Source organism: Dama dama, chromosome 14, assembly GCF_033118175.1.
Source record: "Dama dama isolate Ldn47 chromosome 14, ASM3311817v1, whole genome shotgun sequence".
NCBI lineage: Eukaryota > Metazoa > Chordata > Mammalia > Artiodactyla > Cervidae > Dama > Dama dama.
Genome location: NC_083694.1, coordinates 30,077,925 through 30,100,595, shown reverse-complemented (window position 1 = coordinate 30,100,595; position 22,671 = coordinate 30,077,925). Strand labels below are relative to the sequence as shown.

The 22,671-nt window shown below is 38.8% G+C and overlaps 1 protein-coding gene across 1 annotated transcript in view; it reads left to right on the top strand.

Annotated features, from left to right (window-relative positions):
* Positions 1 to 22,671, top strand: part of DESI2 (desumoylating isopeptidase 2) — a 45,156-nt gene that overhangs the window by 6,000 nt on the left and 16,485 nt on the right. The gene's annotated exons all lie outside the window — the stretch shown is intronic.

Here is a 22,671-nt window from a genome sequence, read left to right as displayed (position 1 = left end):
TCTCCGTGCTGTTCTTTGGAACTCTGTGTTGAGTTGAATATACCTTTCCCTTTCTCCCTTGCTTTTCATTTCTCTTATTTCTTTGGCTATTGCTCAAGCCTTCTCAGAGAACCACTTTGCCTTCTGCTTTTCTCTTTCTCTGGATGGTTTTGTCTGCTGCCTCCTGTACAGTATTACGGACCTCCGTCCACAGCTCTTCAGGCACTCTGTCTGCAAGAGCGAATCCCTTGAATCTGTTCGTTAACCATCACTGCATATTCATAGGGGATCTCATCTAAGTCATACCTGGCTGACGTAGTGGTTTTCCCTGCTTTCTTTAGGCCTGAATTTTGCTATGAGAAGCTGATGATCCGAGGCACAGTCAGCTCCAAGTCTTGTTTGTGCTGACTGTATACAGTTTCTCCATCTTTAGCTACAAAGAATGTAATCAATTTGATTTCAGTATTGGCCATTTGGTGGTGTCCATGTGTAAAGTTGTCTCTTGTGTTGTTGAAAAAGGGTATTTTCTATGACCAATACATTTTCTTGGCAAAATTCAGTTAGCCTTTACCCTGCTTCATTTTGTTCTCCAAGGCCAAACTTGCCTGTTACTTCTGATATCTTTTGACTTCCTACTTTTGCATTCCAATCCCCGTTGAATAGAACATCTTTTTTGGTGTTAGTTTTAGGAAGTCTTCTGGGTCTTCATAGAACTGATCAACTTCAGCTTCTTCGGCATGAGTGGCAGGGGCATAGACTTGATTGCTGTAATGTTGAATGGCTTGTCTTGAAAACGAACCAAGATCATTCTGTCATTTTTGAGGTGGCACCCAAGTACTGCATTTCAGACTCTTTTGTTGATTATAAGGGCTACTCCATTTCTTCTATGGGATTCTTGTCCACAGTAGTAGATACAGTGATCATCTGAATTAAATTCACCCATTCCTGTCCATTTTAGTTCACTGATGTGAACTAAAGATGTCGATGTTTTTTCTTACCATCTCCGCTTGCCACGTCTAATTTATCCTGATTCATGGACCTAACATTCCAGGTTCCTGTGCAATACCCTTTTTTGCAGCATCGGATTTTATTTTCATCACCAGACACATCCATAACTGAGCATCGTTTCCACTTTGGCCCCGCCGCTTCTTTCTCTCTGGGCTATTAGTAGTTCTCTTCCACTCTTCCCTAGTAGCATATTGGACACCTTCAGATCTGGGGGACTCATCCTTTGGTGTCATATCTTTTTGTCCCTTTATGCAGTTCATGAGGCTCTAATGGCAGTATACTGGAGTGGTTTGCCATTCCCTCCTCCAGTGGATTACGTTTTGTCTGAACTCTTCGTTAGGACCCGTCCATCTTGGGTGCCCTGCATGGCATGGCTCCTGGCTTCATCGAGTAACGCAAGTCCTTTTGCCACAGCAGGGCAGTGATCCGTGAAGGGGAGTCACTTGGTAGCATTGTACTGTCACCAGTGTTTAGAACAGGGCCTGTCACTAGAAGGTGTTCTGTAAGTAATATTTACTAAATGAACGGGATTTTAACTAGGCAGTTTTATTAGAAATGGGGCCAGTTCTTAAATGGCATGAGAAAGTCATCTGATCCCTCTTCTCCTGTGTCAAATGCCTGTTTCTGGGGGTTTTTTCCCTGTACTTTTACTTAGTTTATTGTAGGATTGTAGCTTTATTGTTGGAATTGGGTGACCACGAAGGGGAATAGGATAGGAAAAAATATCCATTATTGTTCTTTGGCATAGCTTCTTTCAGGGGGAGGGAGGTTGTTTTAAACACTGTGGAACTACACTGAAGAAATGTTCTTTACTGGTTTATTCTTTTGAACTTGGGTGTTAGTCACTCCTTGGAAGATAATCCCTCCAAAAACATTGTCAGTATCTGATTAATAGGAACTAGTCTTAAGTTAATAGGAACTAGTCTTAATTTTCTTACACCAAGTATGCTTCTTGGACCAGTGACTCTCCTACCACTTGTTCTAAAAACAGTGACCCACAGGTCTAACTTTAAAAAAAAAAAAAAAAGGACAGTCATAAGTCTGCCCTCTTGTGTTATCCCTAACAGTATCTGCTCTTCTTTTTTCTTCCTTTCTTTTTTTTGGTTTAGTATGTAAAAGAATCCAGTGCCTCTATATGTTCGTTTTATATTCCCTCAATAATAAATTGCCCCAAACTTAGTGGTTTACGACAGTGCAGATTTATTCTCTCACATTCACGTAGGTCAGATGTTCGGGTGGACTGGGCTGGTTCCTCTGCTTTCGGTCTCACAAGGTTTGAAAGCAGGTTGTCAGCTGGCCTAGGCTGCAGGGACAGATCTGCCCAGCCTGTTAAGAGTGTGATGAAAATTCAGTGGCCTGCAGTTGTAGGGCCGAGGTCCCATTCCCTGCTGCTGTGTCAGCCAGGCTTCTCTCAGATGCTTAAAGTCTCTTGCATTCCTCACTTGCATCCTTCATCTTCAAACCGGCAATAATGCACTGAGTCCTTGCCACACTTTAGAGGGCTCTGGCCTCCCCTTCTGCCACATTGATTCCACGTGCATGCAGAGGAAGTTCTCTGCTTTTATGGGCTTTTATATATAGATGAGACCTAGAAGGATATTCCAGGGGAGTATCTGTCTTGAGGGCTTCCCTGATGGTTCAGATGATAAAGAATCTGCCTGCAATGCAGGAGACCCAGGTAGATGAGACCCACGAGGGTATTCCAGGGGAATATCTCTCTTGAAGTCTATAACTTTACTTCTGAAGGTCCCTTTGTCGTGTAATACAGCATATTCACAGGTTCTGTAGACCAGGATCTAGACATCTTAAGAAGTCGTTCTGCCTACCACACCATCTGTGAGAGACATTTTGTAAACCCCAAACTGTTCAGTGTTCCCTTTCAGCACTCCTTTGGCTTGCCATGGAGTAAATGCTAACCTGGTAACTTAGAATGGAAAATCTGATGTTCATTCATCCCCCAGTATCCTTGGGGGAATTGGTTCCAGGCCCCACCCCAGATGCCAAAGTCTGCAGATGCTCAAATCCCGTAGCTGGCCATCCCCGTGCACAGATGCAGAAACTGTGGATTCAAAGGCTGACTCTATTTATTGGAGAAAACAAAGTCTACATTTCAGGTATTCCCATGTTGTTAAAGAGTCAAATGTATTAAAAAAGTAAAGTTTGGAAGCTTTTTATGATGACAAATACTCAGATATGAAGGGTCCAAGCATGTTAATGACTACAGACTCTTCGAAGTACAGTGGTTCCGTGTATACCAACCCCAAGGTCACGTGATGAGGGGTAAAGTTAACCAAATAGAATTTAGTGAAACTTATAAATTACTTTTAAATACCAGGGAGAGCCTACTATTTTAGGTGAATTCTTTTGTTAAACAGGTTTTTCTTAAGTTACACTTTCCATTTGTTGACTGTCAAGATTTTCTGTAAGATATTTAAATTCGAAAGCACTATTATTGTTCCTGTATCACCCAGTTGGTTGTTAGAATATAAAGAGAAGACTGCCAAAATAATATTATCGTCGTTGTTCAGTCGCTAAGTGGTTTGACTCTGCCACCCCATGGACTGCAGCACACCAGGCTTCCCGGTCCTTCACTGTCTCCCAGAGTTTGCTCAAATTCATGTTCGTTGAATTGAGGATGCTATCTAACCATCTCATCCTCTGCCTCCCTCTTCTCCTTTTGCCTTCAGTCTTTCCCAGCATCACCATCTTTTCCCCTGAGTCTGCTCTTTGCATCAGATGGCCAAAGTATTGGAGCTTCAACTTCAGCATCAGCCCAATGAATATTCAGAGTATTAAACTATGAGAAAGGCAAAGCAATAATAAAGGGAAACAAGATATGTGTAAAACAGTTTTGTTTCTATTTATCTGGAATGTATTTAGTATTTGACTGTGATAGTCCCTTACCCATGAAATGAAAACTCAAAAATTAACTAACTGACCCCACATTATTTGAAATAAAAGTCTCTCCTCACCAAACTGTGATGTCATCTTTATCATAATACTGAATTCTTGCCCATACAGAATTGATTAGTCTCATTACGACACTGTTTTAATTATTATAATTTTGCAATATATTTAGTATATGGCTGGGCCAGTTTCCGTTTATTATCATTCCAAAGTTTTCGTGACTACTACTCATTTTCTTTTTTAGGAATACTTTGTAAGGCTCTGAAAAAATTCCATACTTTTTTTGTCTCTCTTTTTTTAATTTTATTGAAGTAAACATGAAATTTATTGTCTTGATCATTTTTAGCTATTGTAGTTCAACGTACATTGATATTGTTGTGCAACCAGTCTCAGAACTTTTTGTCATCTTTCAAAAGTGAAATTATACCCATTAAACAACCATTTCCCACTTCCCCTTCCCCTTAGTCCCTGGTTATCACCGTTCTGCTTTCTTTGTCTATGAATAGATAACCTCATACAAGTAGAATCATGCAGTATTTGTCTTTTTGTAACTGACCTATTTCTCTCTGCATAGAATTCTCAGGGTTCATCCCTCTTGTAGCATCTGTCAGTTTTTTTCTTCTCAAGGCTGAATGATAGTCCACATTTTGTTTATGCCTTTATCTGTTGATTGATGTTTACTTTCACTTTTTAGCTATTGTCAATAGTGCTGCTGTGGGCGTGGGTATAGAGATATTGGTTCCAGGTCTCTGCTTTCAGTTCCTTTAGCTATATATCCCGTAGCCCATAAAATTTTTTTGAGTTTCATAACATTTCAGCCTCATGTCATCCCTCTAGAAAGGCTTCCACTAGCCTAAAACGACAGAAAGAGTTTATACTTTTGTTCCCAAGTGAAAAGCCAATGCAAGTTAATGAATGATCTGTGAGTCCCCACGTTCATCGGAGGTACATGGTATATTTATCCTATCTTAAATTATCATTCTATAGAAGTCTATTTCTTGACCTTCTGTACTATTCATTTATTTAGTCACCTGTGCACCATTACAGATGTTTAATTGTGGTATTCTACTGTGTTTTGATGACTGGTCATGAGTTTCTCATATTCTCCTTCAGAATTCTCTTTTTTCCTCCACATATCTATTTTTCAAACAGAATTTAAAATCAGTTTATCAAAAAATTCATTAAAAATTGAAGTATAATGACACTAAATTTGTGAATAATTTTTGGGAAGAATAGATAGATTTACAGTATTGAGTCTTTTCCTGTAATAATAAGAGCAATAATAATAATAACAGTTTTGTGTGTTTTGTGTATGCCAACCATTGTAATAAGCCATTCTCTCATATCCCTTTTAAAAAATGGTGAAATAGGCTTAGTTGAAGAGCCTGCTCAGACTCATGCCTTAAGTGGTAGAGCAGGTTTTTTTAATTAATTCATTTTAATTGGAGGCTAATTACAATAGTGTAGTGGTTTTTGCCATACATTGACACGAATCAACCACGGGTGTACATGTGTCCCCATCCTGAGCCCCCCTCCCACCTCCCTCCCCATCCCATCCCTCTGGGTTGTCCCAGTGCACTGGCTTTGAGTGCCCTGTTTCATGCATTGAACTTGGACTGGTGATCTATTTCACATATGGTAGTATACATGTTTCAATGCTATTCTCTCAAATCATCCCACCCTCGCCTTCTCCCACAGATTCCAAAGGCTGTTCTTTATATCTGTGTCTCTTTTGCTGTCTCGCACATAGGGTCATTGTTACCATCTTTCTAAATTCCATATATATGCGTTAATATACTGTATTGGTGTCTTTCTTTCTGACTTACTTCACTCTGTATATTAGGCTCCAGTTTCATCCACCTCATTAGAACTGACTCAAATGTGTTCTTTTTAATAACTGAGTAATATTCCACTGTGTATATATACCACAACTTTCTTACCCATTCGTCCACCAGTGGACATCTAGGTTGCTTCCATGTCCTAGCTGTTGTAAACAGTGCTGTGATGAACAGTGGGGTACATGTGGGTAGAGCAGTTTTGAACCAAGAGCTCTTAACACTAAAGTCTGTGCCACTAACCACCATGTAGCACCCCTCATCCATGGAAAGTGCTATGTTTCTCTTTTTATTTGTCCTAATCTTACACACATCGGTAAACTAAGTTTCATTGTGCTCTTCGGAACCCATGAATAGGTAGTGATTTTTAAACATCCCCTACATCCTCATCCTTTTCTGTAAATGATTTTGTAAATGGTTGGTTTTATGTGTCAGCTGGGTAGGGAGCCCAGTTTTCGGTCAAGCAACAGTCTAGGTGTTGCTGTGAAAATATTTTCTAGATTTGGTAAATATTTAAATCAGTAGACTTTGAGTAAAACAGATTATCCTCCATAATGTGGGTGGGCCTCATCCAATCTGTTGAAGAGCTTAAGAAAAAAGACCAAGATCCTATAAAGAAGGAATTCTGTGTCAGACAGCTGTAACATCACTTCTTCCCAGCCTCTCTAGCCTGCTGTCCTGTCCTGCAAATTTCAGACTTGCCATCCCCCACAATCACATGAGTCAATTTCTTAATAATCACTTCCTTACTCCCACCGCCCCCATCCAAGTTAGATTTTGTAGTCTACCATTTTAATCATTCCCTCTGTCATACTTGTCTAGCAGCTGTAGTTAAATTGAACTCTCCATCTACTCGATACCTCAGCAGCCAAATGCAGCTAGAGAAAAATATACAACCATACAGACTAATCTCACTTTAAAATCATGACCACAAACCCCAGGAGGACCCTAAATGCCATTTGGCAACATTTCCTTATTTCTTTAGTCAACTGACTTACCCACTCTCCAAGACAATTGCAGTATTTCATGCTCTCTTTCCACCTTCTTTACTGTCGGCTGATGACTTCACTGCTTATTTCATTTAAATTAAAATAAAAAAATTGAAGAGAATGTTCTCACCCTTCCACCACCACTGTTCATCTCCTGTTACATGGAATGGGACTGTCTGAGGTCAAACCTTCCCCTGTGTGCTGAAACCCAGACTCTGCTACGCAAGGACTTTGCTCTCAGAATTGTCTTCTTATGTTCTCTCTCTTCAGGTTTTGTTTTTTTTTTAACCCTACTTTCATTCCAATCAGCATACAAATATGCTGTAATATTTTCCAACTCTTATCCATTTGAATCAAGGAGAACTAGTGGGATACTTCAGTATTATTTCTGTTAACTGTCCACCATATTGTACCGTGATGTTCCCATGGTGCTCTCAGCCTGGGGGTTTATGTCATTTTAAATCAACTTCCAAAGAAATTTATTACTTAAGAGGCTAACAAATAACGAAGCGAGCAAGAGCTGTGATGTTTCAGTTCACATTCATTCTGACCTCTTTTATCTGTGGGTATCAAAACAATAATGCAGCAGGACTTCCCTGGCAGTCCAGGGGTTGATAGTTCTCGCTTCCATTGCAGGGGGCGTGGGTTCAATCCCTGGTCTGGGACCTAAGATCCTACATGCTGCATGACATGGTCAACCAAAAAAAAGGCTTTTTTTTTTTTTTTTTGCACTTTCTAAGTTATTCATTCTGCAGTGAACTTGAGGGTAGAGACAGTGTGTCACTCTTCTTTTTATTCCCAGAACTTGCTATATAGTCATTACAGTACTCTAAAAAGGTTTCTTGGACTTAACCTGAGGTTCCCCTAGGACTTGTCATCCTGAAACAGTTTCTTCCTCCACTGTGTCATCTTGTTCGTGGCTACTCCTTGCAGGATGGAGAAGCGTGCATGCAGGGTTCTGCATTGCTCAGGTGTCTTGATGGGTCTCCCTGGCCAGGCGGGTGGCAAGTGAGAGTCACAGAACATCCACACTGGTTCAGAACAAGAGCAACAATATGAGAAAGAAGGCTGAGGCAGGCTTGCCTTCTCCTTGGTCATGCCTGGAATCTGTTACTGAAAGTAGTGAAATGTGTTCATAGTTCTTTGTCGTTGTGGTTTAGCCTTGGCATCAGGTTGCATGGATTTGTATTTTACCTCCTGCTTTTCAGCTATGTGACTTTGAGGAAATTAACTTCTCTGTGCTACTGTTTCTTTCTAAAATGGGAATAGGATTTCCCTGGCCATTCAGTGGTTAAGACTCCATGATTCCAATGCAGGGGCTGCGGGTTCCATCCCTTGTAAAGACACTGATTCCACATGCCAAATGGTCAAAAAATAAATAAAATGGGGGTAGTACTGTATTTGGCTTATAGGGTTTTTATAAGGATCATATGAGTCAATTTATATAAGATGCATAGAATGACACCTGGCACGTGATCAGCACTAGAAAGTGTTACCTGTTGTTGTTGCTTGTGTTGTTATTTGCAGGATTGTAAAAGCTAAGTGAGCTTCCGTTTGTATACTTTCAGTAGTTGCAACACTTAATAGCTTGATTTTGGGGATTTCTTCACTTTATCTGAAGGAGAGTTAGTACACAGAGCAAAGCACTACCCCAACTGAAGCATTAAAAGCAGGTTGTGGTAGATCCAGTCAGGAAGGGGTCGAGCAATAGAGAGGTAGGGGCGTGGGTACAAACTACTGGGTGTACAGTAGGCTCAAGGATATAATTGTGTAACATGGGGAATATAGTCAATATTTTATAACAACTGTAAATGGAAAACAAGCTTGTAAAATTTATAAAAATTAATAATTTAGATTTTATTCAAGTGGGCTATTGTACATTTGACACCATCTCCAAGATCTCTGTCATACTAAATATATAAAATTGGGGTTAATTGTGTAGCATTTTTTATCCCCTTGGCGTTAGAGTTGACAGCTAGTCTTCAGCCTTTCTGCCACATGAACTTAATGGAACTAATTTATAAGTCGTGAAGTATTTATGGAAACTGAAACAACTTAGCTTGAGATTGGTTTGTATACCACAGCGTAACTGTAGTTTCTAACTCACTGTCCAGCGGTGAGTTACATGAACCACCAGATAAAGTTAACATGTTCATTGTCTCCAGCAGCTCTCAGTATAATCTGTTATGTGTATTGGAATCTGCTGAATAGTATTAGAAGAGTTGTCTGGTTGAAGTACCATGGAAATTCTAGTTTCTAAAAGGAGCACATCTTGTATATTTTCCCTCTCCTTCACATTTGAAGGTTAGTTATAGTTCCCAGGGTAGGAGGTCTCTCCATTACTAAACTAGATAAGGTGGGCATGTCATACGGCATTTAGGCAAAGAGTAATGATGGCTGTTTTTACCTGTGATGGTACATGAGAGGTCACCAAAATTTCACACTTAAGAAAAACGATGAACTAATATTAATGATCTCCATCTTATTCTGAAGTTGTTCAGGATACTTCAGGATCATGTAAAGAAAATCAAAGCCACATGAGACTGTCTATTGGGAAATAGTCATGTAATTTAAAAAAGCAGTAGATGAAGCCTAAGAAACCGGGGCTCTATGTGCGACTTAGCCACTTATTATGTGGCCTTGGGCACAAATTACTTGCTTGAATATCCCAAAAGTGATTTACATATTTTGTGTGGACTATTATTATGAAAGACAGAGTAAGTGAAAGCATGTGTTAGAGTAACATCCAAAAAATGAGTTACTTATGATATATACACATATTTGTTTTAACACTTATCAAATTGTGATTGATTGTTTACATTTTTAATGAGTTCCTTATGGACAGGGACTGTGAGTTGATCATCCTTAGATCTCCAGTGTCTAGCAGAGTCCCTGACACATATGTTTTATTAATCAAAGTTGTCGAACTTTATTTCTAGCTTTGCAGGTAAGTAAAAACTTAAAGTAAGATTTACACTGAGATGCAATTTAGGGGAACCTTCTAGAACCATTTCTCAATTTTATCCTGGGCTTCCCTCTGGCTCAGCTGGTAAAGAATCCACCCACAATGAGGGAGACCTGGGTTCAATCCCTGGGTTAGGAAGATCCCCTGGAGAAGGGAACGGCTACCCACTCCAGTAATCTGGCCTGGAGAATTCCATGGACTGTATAGTCCATGGGGTCACAAAGAGTCAGACACAACTGAGCGACTTTCACTTTCAACTAAGATATACATTTTATATAATACTTATTAAACACACATGTAACTGAAACCAGATATTTAGGAAACACTTTGGTGTGTATGTGATATCCTCTAATAAGTTCTATTCCACTATGTTTAGTGCGTGCATGTGTGTTAAGTCACTTCAGTCATGTCCAACTCTTTGCAACCCTATGGACTGTAGCTCACCAGGCTCCTCTGTCCATGGGATTCTCCAGGCAAGAATAATAAAGTGGGTTTCCATGCCCTCCTCCAGAGGATCTTTCCAACCCAGGAGACTTCGAACCCAAGTCTCTTGTGTCTCCTGCATTGGCAGGTGGGTTCTTTACAACTAGCACCACCTGAGAAGCCCACATTATGTTTCATTCAGTTAAAGTAATGCTGGCACAACCCACTGAAGTGATTTCAGGATTTTTTAATGAGTTTTACACCTGCAGTTTAAAAGATAACTTTTCAAGAATGCAGTCTCCAAGAGAACAGAAACTTGGTTATGTTTGAGTCTGTATTGCTAGTTCTAGTGTGTCGTAGGTGTTCAATAAATATTTCTTGAATGAGTGAAAGAGTGGAGATCCTCTTTTCCCATGGTGGTGGTGTTCAGTCAATAAGTCATGTCCGACTCTTTGCAGTCCCGTAAACTGCAGCACGCCAGGCTTCCCTGTCTTTCACTCTCTGCTGAGTTTGCTCAAACCCATGTCCATTGAGTCAGTGAGGCCATCCAACCATCTCATCCTCTGTCATCCCCTTCTCCTCTTGCCACCAGTCTTTCCCAGCATCAGGGTTTTTTCTAATGAGTTGGCTCTTTACATCAGGTGGCCAAAGTATTGGAGCTTCAGCTTCAACATCAGTCCTTCCAGTGAATATTCAGGACTGATTTCCTTTAGGATTGACTGGTTTGATCTCCTTGCTAAGGAACTCTCAAGAGTCTTCTCCAACACCACAGTTTAAAAGCATCAATTCTTTGGCACTCAACATTCTTTATGGTCCAACTCTCGCATCCATACATGACTACTGGAAAAATCATAGCTTTGACTAGATGGACCTTTATCGGCAAAGTGATGCCTCTTCTTTTTAATATGCTGTCTAGGCTTGTCCTAGCTTTTCTTCCAAGGAACATGCATCTTTTAATTTCATGACTGCAGTCACCATCTGCAGTGATTTTGGAGCCCAAGAAAATAAAGTCTGTCACTATTTCCATTGTTTCCCCATCTATTTGCCATGAAGTGATAGAACTGGATGACATGATCTTCTTTTTATGAATGTTGAATTTTAAGCCACTCTCCTCTTTCACTTTTATCACGAGGCTCTTTAGTCCTTTGCTTTTTGCCATAAGGGTGGTGTCATCTGTGTATCTGAGGTTATTGATGTTTCTCCCGGCAATCTTAATTCCAGTTTGTGCTTCATCCAGCCTGGCATTTCACGTGATATACTCTGCATATAAGATAAATAAGAAGGGTGATAGTAAACAGTCTTGACGTATTCCTTCCCAATTTGGAACCAGTCTGTTTCATGTCCGGTTCTAACTTGACCTGTCTGATTGCTTCTTGACCTACATACAGGTTTCTCAGGAGGCAGGTAAGGTGGTCTGGTATTCCTGTTTCTTTAAGAATTTTCCATAGTTTGTTGTGATCCACATAGTCAAAGGCTTTAGCATAGTCAGTGAAGCAGAAATAGATGGGGTTTTTTGGAATTCCCTTGCTTTTTCCCATCCTCTTTCCCATGAGTCACATTTAAGGACAGGACAAAGGAAAAAGGATTACATATTCCTTGCTACATTTCAGCTGATCAAGAATTTGAATGAGCTAAGTATAATACAGTACACTAAGCAACATGGAGGGTACAGAATTAAGTAAGACTTTGTCTCAGATCTCATGCAGTTTTAGAACCCAGGAGGATAGTCAAATACAAATAGACTCCTTAGAAGGAGTTTCAATGTTTTACCAAAATCTTTCACAGAACTAAATTAAGTGCTTGCTAGGAGAGATTTGCCAAGAACTTGGTTTTTGGTATAGTTGTGGCTCAGGACCAAGAACTGGTAGTACCCTGTCCCATCTGCTGGTAGAGTCAAACTGTGGATCATATAAAATAGGTTTAGTCTTAAAAATATTCATGGCGCATTTGGTTCACTATTGATTTGACTTCTAAAAATCTAGTCTCCTTTAAATAACTTAATTCAGAGTCATCTTGTATCTAGCTTGTTGTGGGTTTTAGAAATTGGATCTTTTGGTAAACATAGTAATTTGTTTTTGAGAATTAGTTTGCCTAATCAATAAAGAGGAGGAACTTCAGCCCTGTACAAAATACATGTCACCACATTTTCTTTGCTTTTTAGATTATCATGTCAGCATATATATATTATCGTGTCTATATCATGTCAGGCATATTCACACTCATGAGATCAGGACAGTACTTAGGAGCTTTTAAGACTCAGTACAGTCCCTAAGAAGGCCAGTCTAAGGCTAACTTTAAGTTTTATCAGAAAGGGGCAGTCTAAATAGTTATATTGAAGCAAATGTAAACTGGAACTGTCCCAGCAAACAAGGAAGTTTGGCTATAGCTTTTGTGCATATCTTTATTTTGGCTACACTGTCAGTTTTAGGCTAACTTTAAATTTTATCATCAGAACTGAGACTTTGAGAGTAAAACAGTATTAACTAAAAGATTACTGACAAATCTTTCATAATCAGGAGATATTATGTACTCCAAAAGATTAACTCAGGTATTAAGCCTGAGTTACTGTTAGCGACAATTTATAAATAATTTTGAAATGAAAATGTTTTTGATATGTAGATTTTTTTTTTTTCCCTGAGACATAGAAAGTCAGCCATGTGCTTATCAGATAATATTTTCTGGTAGTGAAGAGATTGGACATTTTCTTAGAAATAGTAATAAAATAGAATCTATACTATATAATTCTTCGGAGAAGGCAGTGGCAGCCCACTCCAGTACTCTTGCCTGGAAAATCCCATGTATAGAGGAGCCTGGTAGGCTGCAGTCCATGGGGTCGCGAAGAGTCAGACATGACTGAGCGACTTCACTTTCACTTTTCACTTTTATGCATTGGAGAAGGAAATGGCAACCCACTCCAGTGTTCTAGCCTGGAGAATCCCAGGGATGGGGTCGCACAGAGTCGGACATGACTGAAGTGACTTAGCAGCAGCATACTATATAATTCTTACAGTATAAAGCAAATTAACAGACATGGATATTCACGATTGCATCTAAGAAAATACTGGAAAATCTCAGTTCATTCGGTGCAATTTTATTGTCTGGTTTATGACCAGCCTGGTGTTAAGGCACCATAGAAAGCATTTAAATGTGATTTACTGTTAAGTAGCATTTGTGGTAAGATTATCTTGGAATATATCCATTGGTACCGAAAAGACTTCATAACGTAGCTTAACAGTGTGAACATCCAGGACAGTTTTATATGAGAAGACACTATAATAATTACCCCACAGTCTCTACTTGTCACAGTTTATTTTGGATTTTTATTTATTTATTTTTTTTTTGTCGTGTCTGACTCTTTGTGATCCCATGGATGAGTGCAATTGTGCGGTAGTTTGAGCATTCTTTGGCATTGCCTTTCTTTGGGATTGGAATGAAAACTGACCTTTTCCAGTCCTGTGGCCACTGCTGAGTTTTCTAAATTTGCTGACATATTGAGTGCAGCACTGTCAGCATCGTCTTTGAGGATTGGAAATAGCTCAACTGGAATTCCATCATCTCCACTAGCTTTTTTCACAGTGATGTTTCCTAAGGTCCACTTGACTTCGCATTTCAGGATGTCTGGCTCTAGGTGAGTGATTACATCATCATGGTTACGTGGGTCGTGAAGATCTTTTTTGTATAGTTCCTACGTGTATTCTTGCCACCTAATATCTTCTGCTTCTGTTAGGTCCCTACCATTTCTGTCCTTTACTGTACCAATCTTTGCACAAAATATTCCCTCGGTATCTCTAATCTTCTGGACAGTGTGGGAAGACAATATCATTTCTTGCCCTCTTAGAGCTCAGGCTGCTAACAAAACATCGTAGATTGGGTGGTCTATGTAAATCAGCAACATTTATTTATCTGGATGCTGTGAAGTCTAAGGTCAATATGCTAGCATGTTTGGTATCTGATGAGAGCTCTCTTCCTTGTTTGCAGACAGCTGCCTTCTTGCTGTGTCCTTATATGATCTATTTTGGATTTTTAACTCAGTAATTGAAATGTCTTGTCCTAAACACCTTTCGGGAGGAATAAAGTAAATTACTTACTTTTAATGCCATGAACACTGATTTTAGTTTTTAGGGGAAACAGTCGTACTTTATACTTATATCGTTTAATATGCCTTTTAAGGAAATCAGACACAGACTCTAAGTTATTATATTAAATGTTTTAAGTTCCAGACTAGGGAGATAGCATTTATCATAGTTGTTGCTTTCAAGCAGGAAGCATAACATTTTATTAAGTTGATAAATCACTGACTAAAATGAAGTTTAATGAAAGTTCTCTATCAGAACTCAACATTTTAACATATGACTGTAATATAGTATAGTACAGTCCAGTTCTGTAGATAATGCTTTAGAAATAATAAATGGAAATATTTAGGCCAATTTTTTGCATTGTAGCAAGATTGAGTTCAAAAGTAACTGCTGTTATTTATGTATTTATTGCTTTCCTGTATATTTCAAGATGATGATTTTTCTGTGAATTGCTTCCTCTTTTTATGTTAATACTCTGGAATATTTTGATAAGCCTTCTAACCCTCGGTGATACTGGCAGGTGTCAGAGGGGGTTAGGCATTTTCTAGTGGTCCTTCCTTGGCCCTCTTCTCTTCATTTACATGCCATCTCTGTGGACTTAAGTTCAAGGCTGTAAGGTCCTAACACCAAAGTGAGATTAGTTCTCCAGTCCTCTGCTCATGTCCTTCTTGAATATATAAGAACCCCGTAAAACCACTGCCTTACAGAGACCTTTTACTCAGATCTGTACTTCTCAAGAAGATAAATAATTGCTTATAGGTACCTTAAAGCAGAGTCAAATTAACTCTGCCATTGTTTGCCATTCAATTTAGTGCGTCACTGCTCTTGGTAATGTGACATCAACTCCCAAATCTTGAAAGTTCTGAGAATTAACAGATAGCCAGAACCAATCTGCTGTTTACATGTGCTGCTGCTGCTGGTAAGTCGCTTCAGTCGTGTCCAACTGTGTGACCCCGTAGACGGCAGCCCACAGGCTCCTCTGTCCCTGGGATTCTCCAGGCAAGAACACTGGAGTGGGTTGCCATTTCCTTCTCCAGTGCGTGAAAGTGAAAAGTGAAAGTGAAGTCGCTCAGTCGTGTCCGACTCTTCCCGACCCCATGGACTGCAGCCCACCAGGCTCCTCCGTCCATGGGGTTTTCCAGGCAAGTACTGGAGTGGGTTGCCATTGCCTTCTCCAATTTACATGTGTATCCAACCTTTTATCAATGTGTAGAACAAAGTATAAGGGAAGAACCCTACCAATATGTGTTTGCTACCACTAACACTTAATGTTCGTTGTAGGTCAAGCGCTCTTCTAAGTACTTTATACGTACTAATGTATTTAATCCTCATGGTAGTCCTCTGTTGAAGACTTTATTTATTTATCCCCATTTTGTAAATAAGGACAAAGAGGATGGGTATCTTTCCCCAGGTCACACTAGTAGTAGATAGTGAAGTGAGAATTTGAACCAAGGGTGTGAATTGGAATCAGTGTCTCTTTTTGAGACATTGGGAACCTTTAAAAGTTATCAGATGTCAGGGTCAGGGAGGGATAGATTGGGAGTTTGGGATTGATACATACACACTATTTAAAATAGATAGCCAACACAGACCTACTGTATAGCATCGGGAACTCAATGTTGTGTAAAATAACCTAAATGGGAAAAAAATTTGAAAAAGAATAGATACTTATATGGGTATAACTGAATCACTTTGCAGTACACCTGTAACTAACCCGTCATTGTTAATCAACTATACTCCAATATAAAATAAAAATTAAATTTAAAAAAAGTTACCAATATCTGTGAAGAAGTCAAGGCAAAGAACCCCCATCTCCTGACACTCAGCCCCGTGTCTTTCCACTATAGTTCAAATGCTTCAGCACTGTTCGTTGTAATGCTTGGATCAGCCTTTTTCTATCCAAGCAGTAAACTCTGAAGTAAATTCTAAGATAATAGAAACAACATTCTTGTGATCCAAACTGGAACACAGAAGTGTTGTGAGCTTTCCTGTTGGATCCTAAGGGAACGATAGTGTTAGATGAAAATGACCAAATAGCTTAGTAGATGGTTGACATGGACATGTTGTGGTAACTCTGATGTTGTTTCATGGTTTGAGAGAGACTGTTTTGTGGTAGCAGCTGGCTCATTTACTGTTTTCCTTTGGTATATTGGGAACAGTTTGAGAAGAATCACATTGTAAACCAACTTTAAAATGAAAGCATCTGAGCTTCATTTAATTCCTCAGGGATTATATGGTTGTCAGCGTTAGATAAACTTGAACGTAAAGCTTCCTTTGGTGGATCACCCCCAGTGTTCCATGTCACTCCGCCCTCACACAGCCCTGTGTGAGAAACTTTCTCTGCAGGGCTGGCCCCAGTGTCATTATGTATATACCTCTTATCCCAGCTTCTGCAGTTGTCTCAGAGCAGTATATTCAACTAGTCTCTGAATACTGGTTATACTCTTAGACTTGGACCCAACTCTAGAAATAAAAGTGGTCTTTTCCCAATTCAAATAAAAACCTAAGCCTTTAAATAAAATTGTCCTTTTCCCCCAAGTATATAAGTTTAAAACTTTTGGCATCTGCTGCTACTTAGACAGCAAAATCATTGAAGACATGTCCAAGAGAAATTAACAAAAATCTTGCTAACATCCAGTCATGTCTAATTCAGCAGCTTGGTTTGTTTGTTTTTCATGGATACATGTTCCTGGCTGTGATTTCATGTTGCATATTTATAATACATCTTCTGTTGGAAAATATCAATGTTTTATGGTTCTACAAAAGCATGAATTTCCACATAGTGAGTTTGAGAAGCTCTGTTGAGCTTTGTGAGATTTTTATTCCACAGATACCTTGTGAACTGTTTCGGCAGAGGTAAGTAGGTAAACAATTTTTTAAAGACAAAGGATGGAAGTCAAGTTAGAGGAGCATTGAGAAACACTGCTATTAAAAATCTTAAACTGTGAGACGATAATATTACTTCAACATGTCCCCACAGCAAGTCATTTTAGGGGAAGTTTCACAACTAAAATCATTCAGTAAAAGACTGAGTCCTCATATACAGTTAGCTCTCCATATCCACAGATGCAGGGGGCTGCCTTTACCACGCCATTTCAAATATGGGTCTAGAGCACCTCGAACTGGGGAGTCTCTGGGGGTTCTGGAACCAGTCCCTCACAGATACTGAGAGATTGCTGTGCTTGTTTTGTTTATTTACAGTTATATCATGCATCTCCACTTAAAATAGGCATCCTCCATATTGTCTGCATAGCCTTGGCAGGACTTTGAGGCAGAAGGACTTGATAAGGCTTGCTGACCTTGAATTAAACGCTCGTCTCCCACAGGCAGCCTGCCCAGTTTTTAAAGAGTAATAAGCCTTCCAGGCGTGTTCTCTAATAATAGAGCAAGGAAGCCCTAACAGAAACAGGAACATTTGGAGAGCATTTCACACTCTTGATGGACTCTCTGTGGAAGGTTTACCCTCTTTTTCTTTGCAGTCCATTCAGAAAAAAAAAATTTTTTTTAATCACATCAAGGAGAAATATCTAATTTACTTAATTAATTTCTTCAGTAATGTGCTGCTGTTCATAGATGAGAAGTGGCTGACCAGAATACATATATATATATATATATATGTATATATATATATATATTTAGAATTTGGGGTTTTTATTTTTTGTTCTGTTTTCTGGTTTGGGGGGGCATGCCGTGCAGCTTGTAGGATATCAGTTCCCTGACCAGGGATTGAACCTATGCCCTCAGCAGTGAAAGCAAAAAGTCCTAACCACTAGACTGCCAGGAACTTGCCAGTTTTTTTCTGTTCTTGATATGTTATTTGTTTAAGTCTGTTTTTCACATGTTTTTGAAGGCAGCTATCTGCCTTCAAAGATTAGGAGTGCAGTTGGGAAATTGCAATTGAAATTAGGAATGCAATCTGTAATTTGAGGAATAACCTAGTTAAAGGTTTTTGACTAGGAAAGGGGCCTGGCAGGGCCCTGGCAGTCCATGGGATTGCAAAGAATCAGACATGACTTAATGACCAAACAACAAGAGTTCAAGAACTAATTGGATCATCTTTTGGGTTTTTCATTAGAAATGTTTTAAGGTAGCTAATAGTCTTTTCACTTTGGGGGGTGTGGGCCTCAAGTCCCATACTCATAATATGTATATTTTATTTCACTTTTACTAAAGTTTATATTTTGGATTATTTCGTAGAAGAAAGATAGGAAAATGGAAACTTTTTTGTTCAAGAATTTCTTGGTTCTCACTTTGCTAACAGAGAGGAAACTTTGTTATAATGCCAAATTCACTTTTTTAAAGGAACAAAGTATGTATTCTTAACGAAATTTTGTCCTTGGAGGATTCATGATATTTATAGAAGAGTTTTTGTTTAGGTTTGCCAACTGTGGAAATTATATACTCTTCTACCATTTGGTACAAGTTAGTAGATCTCCTACTTCTATTCCTAACATTTTCAAACAGTTTTATTGAGCCATAGTTCACTTATCAGACAGTTCGCACTTTGTGTACAATTCAGTGGGTTTTAGGGCATTCACAGAATTGTACAGCTATTATCCCATTCAGTATTAGTCATTTTCATCACCTCAGAAAGAAATCCCCTACCCATTAGCGATCACTCCCGATTTCTCTGCAAACCTCCCAGTCAAAAGTAGCCACTAATCTATTTTCTATCTGTATAAATCTACCTATTTTAGGCATTTCATATAAATGGAATCATACATTGTGACTGACTTATTTCACCTGGCATAATGTTTTCAAGGTTCATTCAATTGCATGCATCAGCAACTACTTTCCTTTTTGTTGAGAAATAATGTAATACAGGTACGCCATACTGTTTATCTGTTCATTAGTTGAGGGATGTTTGGGTTGTTTCCACTTTGGGCCTATAGTGAAGAATACTGGTGTGAACACTGATGGCAACTTTTTATATGTGTTTTCATGTGTTTGAGCATAAACCCAGGAGTGAAACCCTTTCCATTATTCTTGCCTGGAGAATCCCCATGGACAGAGAAGCCTGGTGGGCTGCAGTCCACGGGGTTGCAAAGAGTCAGACGCAGCTGAGCAGCAGCAGCATGGTTACTCTAGGCTTAATATGTTTGAGGAACCACCACACTTCTCCAAAACTGCTGTACCATTTTACATATGTACAGTGGAATATTACTCAGTCATTAAAAAATAATGAAATGCCGTTTGCAGCAACATGATGGACCTGGAGATGATCATACTGAGTGATGTCGGACAAAGACAAATATCACTTGTATTATATACAGAGTATTATGTGTGTGTGTGTACATGTATTATATACAGAATCTAAAAAAAACTTCTTAAAAATTATAAAATAAACATATTTACAAAACAGAAACAGAGAATGAACTTATGGTTACCAGGGGGCAAGAGTGGAGGAATAGATTGGGAGTTTAGGATTGACATGTACACACTGCTCTGTTTAAAACAGATAACCAACAAGCAGGTGGCTCAGTGGTAAAGAATCTGCCTGCCAATGCAGGAGACAAAGGTTTGATCCCTGATCCTCAATCCTTATATTCCTAGTTTGTTGAGTGTTTTGATCGTGAAAGCTTTGGATTCTTTGCCCTTTCTTCTAGAGATGTGGTATATTACATTAATTGATTTGGGGAGATACTAAATTCACCTTCCATTCCTAGAATAAATATCACTTGGTCATGATGTATGTTCCTTTTTACATGTTGCCAAATTCCATTTGCTACTATTTTGTTGAGGATTTTCGAATCTGTGTTCATAAGAGATTGATCTGTAGTTTTCTTAATGAAGTCTTTGACTGGTTTTGATGTCCCAATTAATGCTGGCCACATAGAGTGACTTGGGAAATGTTCCCTTTTCTTCTGTCTTTTGAGAAGTTTGTGAAGAATTAGTGTTTTTGTTTAAATACTTGGTGTGTGGATGCTCAGTAGCTTCAGTTGTGTTGGACTCTTTGCGACCCTATGGGCTGTAGCCCACCAGGCTCTTCTGGGATTCTCCAGGCAAGAATACTGGAGGGGGTTGCCATGCCCTCTTCCAGGGGATCTTCCCAACCCAGGGATTGAACCCGCATCTCTTGCGTCTCCTGCATTGGCAGGCAGGTTCTTTACCACTAGTGCCAAATCACCTGGTTGTAGACTTTTCTTTCAGGATAGCTTTAAAATGACCAATTCATTCTCTTTTCTTCATTCTCATTAATTATAGATCTATTCAGATTTTCTCTCTCTTCTTGATTCGGTCTCAGTACTCTGTCTTCCCAGGAATTGATTCTCTTCATTTCAGTTATCCAATTTGTTAGTGTTATCCAATTTCATAGTATTCTTTATAATTGTTTTTGTAAGGTCAGTAGAAATATCTAGTCATAGATCTGTAGCTAGTAAATAGTTATTTTAATCCAGAAAATAACTCTTACCTTTGGGGCCCTTTCTAGGGATAGAAGATACTTGAAATGCAAAGAACTGTTGAGTCCCTCATTGTTAAACATCAGCGTTAATTCCTGCCTGGCACAGAATATTGAGACAGAGCCTTTGGGAAACAATGTTAAGAGTGGTTAATGTCTACTTTTTAATAGTGTTCAAAGAAATATCTCTGGGCTAAGAAATCCTTTTCCTAGCAGCTTGCAGGCTTCCTATAACCTTGAGCAGAAACTGTTGACCTTATTGTCCAACTTTCTGTCTGAGTGGAGGTAACACTACCACTTGCAAAGCTATCAGGTATTCATTTTTCATTACAGTGTCTCAGCAGTTCTTAAGAAGCCTTACATAGGTCAGATCTCTTTATGGTGAATTTTAAAGGACTGACCAAATTTTTACGTGATGGATTTCTCTCTCATTTTTAGCTTCTCTCATTTTATTGATTTTCCAATTTATAGAATGTGTTGAAAAATATTCTTTTATATTTAGAATGTAAAGTCTTGAATGCAGGGAAGTTTCAGACTAAAGTAGTATATATAGTATATATACCCAGGCAACATACAGAAGTGCTATAGAAGAGATTATTTTCAACTGTGAAAGAGCAGAGAGTAAAAGATTTCTGAGTCTAGGATTCCGCACTCTGACAAGTACATTCCCATCCTAAACCTGTGTTAACTCTTCTGACAAAAGTCATTGTGCAGGGTTTTTGTTTTTGTTTTTTCATGAAAACCTTTCTGTTAATAAAACGTTTAGATTCACATTATAGAAATCTATTATAAAAGCACTTTGAGAAAGCTATTTACTGGTCAACAAAAGATAAATTGTTAAAATTAATAGTGATATTAAATGTTAAATGCAAATAAATGTTCAATTTGCTAAGAGTTTTTAAATCTTTTGATTATTGCAGACAACTATTATGTATCTCTCTCTTTTTCGAAAATATTCCATTTTGAAAGAGAGGCGCTCACACCCTAAAAAGAGAAAGGGTAGCTTTACACAGGAGCTGTCTGCATCCAGAACAAAAACCTGTCGGGGCCATCGTTAAGGAAGTTAGACACTAGACCAAATTACTGGTGGTAAACAATGTAAGCAGTGAGATTTCTCAATTGCAAAAGACAGTTTAAGTCCTAGAAGTTGGCTGTCAGGAAACCACTGAACAAATAGACTTGGGTAAACATTTTTCTAATTATAAAAGTTAGTAATATACATAGTTCATAAAATTGAGAAAAACAGTCTTGAAGTGTATGGAGTCAAAAGTGAATATATCTCTTTGCACCCCTTTGTTCACACCCCCATGCTATATCTGCTCCACTCCCCCAAACTGTTAACAGTTTGATCTGTAATGCTTCAAACTCTTTTGTTGTAATTAGTGGTAGTTTTGTTTTGTTTGATATTTAGCTTGTAAACATATACACAGGACCTATTTATTTAACTTAAAAAATGTGATCTTGCTACAGATAATGTATTATGACCTGATGTCTTTACTTTGTCTTAGGTGTATTTTTAGTGCCCTTTTATAGTAACTCATTCTTTTAAGTAGCCTTATGATAGTTCATCATATGGATTTACCATCACTTAATGTAACCATTCTCCTACTGGTACTTGGATTGTTTCCAGTTTTTAGTGCTATAGATAACTGAAGTTAATATCCTAGGATATCTTTCTGCATATGTTCAAGCATTTCTGTAGACTGGCTTCCAGGAGGTGGAATGGTTAATTAATTGCTGTTGATTCACATTTGTGCAGTATCTTCTGACATCCTTACCAACGCTACATATTAGCAATGTTTTGTATATTTGCCAGTCTGATGGATCTTCAAACTGGTAGGGAGTTTCTTAGCCATTCAGTGGTTAGACTCCGTGCTCTCACTGATGAGGGCCTGGGTTCAATCCCTGGTTGGAGAACTAAGACCCCACAGCCAAGTAGCCAAAAAAAAAAAAAGAATGGTAGCTTATTGTTTTAACTAGCATTTTTCTGATTACTAATGAGATTGTTGAGCTTCCCTGGTAAAGGGAAGTAAAGAATCTTCCTACAATGCAGCAGACCCAGATTTGATCCTGGGTCAGGAAGATCCCC